General features: G+C 49.0%; 1 protein-coding gene across 2 annotated transcripts in view; it reads right to left on the reverse strand.

Moving 5' to 3' along the window:
- The window catches only part of OIT3 (oncoprotein induced transcript 3), a 150,043-nt gene extending 148,266 nt beyond the window's left edge, over positions 1 to 1,777 (reverse strand). For both annotated transcript variants that reach the window (XM_053691915.1, XM_053691914.1), the window contains exon 1: positions 1,562 to 1,777. The gene's annotated coding sequence lies outside the window, so the exon portion shown is untranslated. The remainder of the gene's footprint in view (positions 1 to 1,561) is intronic.
- Between the last annotated feature and the right edge of the window lie 3,171 nt (positions 1,778 to 4,948).

Raw genomic sequence — 4,948 nt, forward strand, 5'->3', positions numbered from 1 at the left:
AGATGTTTGTAGTTTATTTAATTTATTGATAGTGTAGGTGTATTTGTAACTTAGGTTAGGATTTATTTTACAGGTAATTTGGTAATTATTTTAACTAGGTAGATATTAAATAGTTAATAACTATTTAATAGCTATTATACCTAGTTAAAATAATTAACAATTTACCTGTAAAATAAATATAAACCCTAACATAGCTACAATGTAATTATTAATTATATTGTAGCTATCTTAGGGTTTATTTTATAGGTAAGTATTTAGATTTAAATAGGAATATTTTAGTTTATAAATGAATTAGATTAATTTAATATAAATTTAGTTAGGTGTGTTAGGGTTAGATAGAGTTAATATAGTTAATATAAATACTATAGTAACTATATTAACTATATTAACCCTAATATAATTAGGGTTAATATAGTTAATATATATAATGTAATACCTATATTAACTATAATATACTTAGGGTTAATATAGATAATATAGCTGGCGGCGGGGTAGGTAGATTAAATAAGGGGTTAATCATTTTAATAGAGATGGCGGCGGTGTAAGGGGCTTACATTAGGGGTTAATAATTTTAATATAGATGGCGGCGGTGTTAGGGGCTCACTTTAGGGGGTTATAGATATAATATAGCTGGCAGCGGGGTACGGGAGCGGCGGTTTAGGGGTTAATAACTTTATTAGGTTGCGGCGGGGTACGGGAGCGGCGGTTTAGGGGTTAATAGCTTTTTTATTGTTAGGATAGTGAGGGGGGATAGCGGATAGAGGGTTAGACGTGTCGGGCTATGTTAGGGAGGCGTGTTAGACTTGTCGGGCTATGTTTAGGAGGCGTGTTAGACAGTGCGGGTGTTTTAGACTTTAGTCAGGTTTTATAGGCGCCGGCAGTTTCTAACGTTAAGTCACTGGCGACGCCAGAAATTTGTACTTACGCAGATTTCTGGACATCGCTGGTTTGTCAGACTTACGGCACGTTAGCATCTGACGGCGACTTATATGGGATAGCTCGAGTTGTGAGCTGAAACTGCGGGCGACGCCGGTTCCCTCGCTTGCGCCGCAAACTGCGATCTATATCGGATCGCGCCCTATATGTATATATATATTGTGCAACTGTGTGTGTGTGTGTTTATATGTATATATATATATTGTGCAACTGTGTGTGTGTGTTTATATGTATATATATATTGTGCAACTATGTGTGTGTGTGTGTTTATATGTATATATATATATATATATATATATATATATTGTGCAACTGTGTGTGTGTTTGTTTATATGTGTATATATATATATATATATATATATATATATTGTGCAACTGTGTGTGTGTGTGTTTATATGTATATATATATTGTGCAACTATGTGTGTGTGTGTTTATATGTATATATATATATATTGTGCAACTATGTGTGTGTGTGTGTTTATAGGTATATATATATTGTGCAACTATGTGTGAGACAGTGGAGGGCAGCATAGCCCAGAACGACTATAATAATTAAGGCCCTTAAGAGTGTGCTGCTGTGAAGTTGCAACAAGGTTGCATTAGTGAGGGTGGGGTTTAGCTTACCTTTAAGTAGTCAGCTCCCAAGGCCCAAACCCTCTTTTCCAGCTCGTCTTCACAGCGTCAGGATCATCTGTCAGGATTCCTGTGGAAGAAGATGTCGGAATTAGATGAGCTGATGATCGAGGAGTTTGATTCAGGAGAAGATGTGGTGCAGCCTTCCCCCCCTCGCCCGGTGAGTCGTGCCCCGGGGTCTAGCCTGTACCCTGAGGTTATGGTTGTCTCCCCCTCTCCCACCCCTCCTTTAATCCCCTCTCCCCCTCTCCCACCCCTCCTTTAATCCCCCCTCCAGTGGTAGAAGAGGGTCCCCAGGTAGCAGAGGGGGTTGTGGTAGGTGAGCAGGGCCCTGTTCCCAGTGCGAGTGGTGGCGGGGGTGAGGCCTTACCTGAACCGGTCACTCTTACCGGTGAGGCGGTCTCCACGGCGGTGGCGCTGCTCCAATCTTTGGCAGCGGTGCTTTTCGGCGGGGGGTCGGCATCCCAGGGAGGTCCTCCAGCTTCGGTTCGTGCGTCGGCGGCCACGCGGGTATCCATGGCCGCGTCAGGGCCCGTCTCTTCCGGTTTGGCCGTTTCCGGTGACGTCACTTCCGGTGACGTCACGTCCGGGAACGCCATTCCGGAATCCAGAGGCAAGCGGGCAGCATCGTCGTCTCCGCCGGGGTACACAGGTAAGAGAGGGGTACCCCGGGGGGGCGACGCCCACGGGGGGTGCGCAGCGAGGCTCAATTACTCAGCGCCCACGTGGGGACACTGATTTGGCGGCCATTGAAAGGGGTAGAAGGTTGCATGAGAGATCTCATGAGCAGGCTGCAAGCCTGACCGGGGGTACGATAGCACTTGATGGTGCTCCGATCAGGGCAAATGGTGTGTCTGAGGGGCAAGTGGTTTCTGAGGGGCAAGTAGCAAGGGCACATTCGCCCGGAAGGGCCCAGATTGGGGAAACAGGCATTAATGAGCAGGCCGCAGGCCTGACGGGGAATATGCCTACTGCGCAACAAGTCGCAAGGCCTCAGGCCGCAATCACGCAGGCTGGGGGCAAGCGTCGGCCCGCGAATACATTGCGGCCTAGCAGACGCCATAGTACTGCGTCACGCAGCAAACGTAGCGCCCGACAGGTGTGGCCCTCAGCGGGGCTCCCTCAGGCGTCGTTACTAGGGCTTCAGCAAAAAAAGGCCCAGTTATCACGCCCAGTCTATGTCAGGGCGCGCAGGCTGCGACTGAACAGAATAGACAAGTGCAGTTTGCTAATGCAGTGATGAATGTGCGTATGGCTGATAGGGTTGATGATGGTATTGTGGAGTGTGGCAGTGATCACAGGAGCCCCAGTCCCTTAGGGTCCCGTGGTAATGTGGTTAGTGGGCCTTCGTCCCCTTCCCTGGGTACTCCTCTTTCGTATTTTTCTCCACAGATCATTATGGAACCCAGAACTGCATTACTGCCACTCCAGGCCACCCCCAGTGCCGTTGAGAGGGAGCCACAGTCTCAGGAACAGCCATCCACTTCTTCTGGTCCTGTCCCGGTGCAACGCCTCTTGGGAGCTGGTAAGCACACTATTACTTTTGAACGTAGTGTTTTAAGCTCATCCTCGGATGATTCAGGTTCTGAAAGTGATAGATCCCTGGGGTTGGAAGCGAAAGGGCAAAAAAGAATGTATAGGATGGTGAAATGGTTAGTGGAAGAAAGGAAGGCTATGGGTCTCCCCCTCCCCCCTGGTTCATCCTGCATGGAACCGACTGTTCCTATGCTGACACCTCCTGCGTCAACAGACTTAGTTAGCCCGGTTATGGGGAACAGGCGCAGGGCAGCTGTACATGGGGACACTGACACATGGCCTGCGTTTAGTCTACATGAACATCTCAAATCTAAGATGGTTCGGCGCATTCAGGGTGGGAGGTATGGGCACATGTTTGAGCTTTCTGCGGAGGCTTATCGCCAGAAAGAAATGGCGGATGATGGCACGGGCCCGAAAAAATGTAAACGTCCTGATTCCTATGAGGAAAGTGCTTTAGGGTTTATGCGTCCTGTTATATCTCTAAATTTCCCGATCAAGCTTTGAACATCCTGAAATATCAGGATTCCATTGAAACAGTGTACGAGAAGTACAGGGAGGGAGCTTGGCGGGACTACGACGCTGCCTTCCGTAGGAAGATGGTTGGGAACCCTCTTCTTACTTTCGGTGACGTTGATTCGCGTTTGTGGGCGCAATTGGGTCCTGAAAAACAGGCGGCGCCTGTTATAGCGGTCGGAGCTTCCGGGGGCGTTAAGGCCTCGCAGCGCTCTCGACGGCGGCCCACAGGGGTGTGCTGGAGCTTCCAGGACAAATCGTGTACCAGGGGAGCGGCATGCGCATTTCGGCACGCGTGCAAAACCTGCGGTGGCGGCCACTCGGGGTCCGAGTGTACCAGAACCCAGGACGCGGGTCGTTCCCAGGAGAGACCAGCAGCCGGCTCCAAACCTTTCCCTGTTGGAAAGGGCGGCCACACCTCTGAAGGTGGCCGTAATTGAGAAATGGCTGCTGCTATACCCATTTAAGGAGGCCGCCTTGTCACGCAGGAACCTAAAATCCGCATATCAGTTTCCTGGGGTTTTGCGGGATAAACTGAATAAAGAAATTGGGCTGGGTCGTATGGCAGGTCCATTTGAGGAGATTCCCATCCCAGGGCTGGTTGTATCACCTTTGGGGGTAGTCCCAAAAAAGGAGCCGGGTAAATTCCGGCTCATCCAACATCTGTCCTTCCCGAAGGGTCGTTCGGTGAATGATGCCATACCCCCTGAACTTAGCTCAGTTTTTTTACCAATCATTTGATGAAGCATTGGGGCTAGTTCGCCGGGCGGGGGCCGGAGCTCTGATGGCAAAGCTGGATGTAGAATCTGCTTTTCGGCTCCTGCCTATTCACCCCTCCTCTTTTAGGCTTATGGGGTGCTATTTTGAGGGGCACTACTACGTGGACAAATGCTTGCCCATGGGGTGCTCAATTTGGTGTGCTTACTTCGAGGCTTTCAGCTGCTTCTTGCACTGGGCCATCGCGGAGGTGGCCGGATTCGACGGCCTTGCACACTACTTGGATGATTTTCTGCTGGTTGGGCGGACAGGTTCATCCGAGTGTGCTTTCCTGATGAAAGTCACCAGGGTTCTGATGGATAGAATGGGAGTCCCTCTGGCGGAGGACAAGTCCCAGGGTCCTTGCACGTGCCTTACTTTCTTGGGCATCGAAGTTGATTCGGTGGCAGGGCAGTGCCGTCTGCCACAAGAAAAAATTCAGCGCATGTTGGAGTCAGTACGCGCTATGAGAACAGAGCGGTATAGCTATTATAGTTAAAGACCTTCAAATCCTATTGGGTTTGCTAAACTTTGCCGGCAGGATTATTCCTATGGGTAGAATATTCCTCTGCA

Source organism: Bombina bombina, chromosome 9, assembly GCF_027579735.1.
Source record: "Bombina bombina isolate aBomBom1 chromosome 9, aBomBom1.pri, whole genome shotgun sequence".
NCBI lineage: Eukaryota > Metazoa > Chordata > Amphibia > Anura > Bombinatoridae > Bombina > Bombina bombina.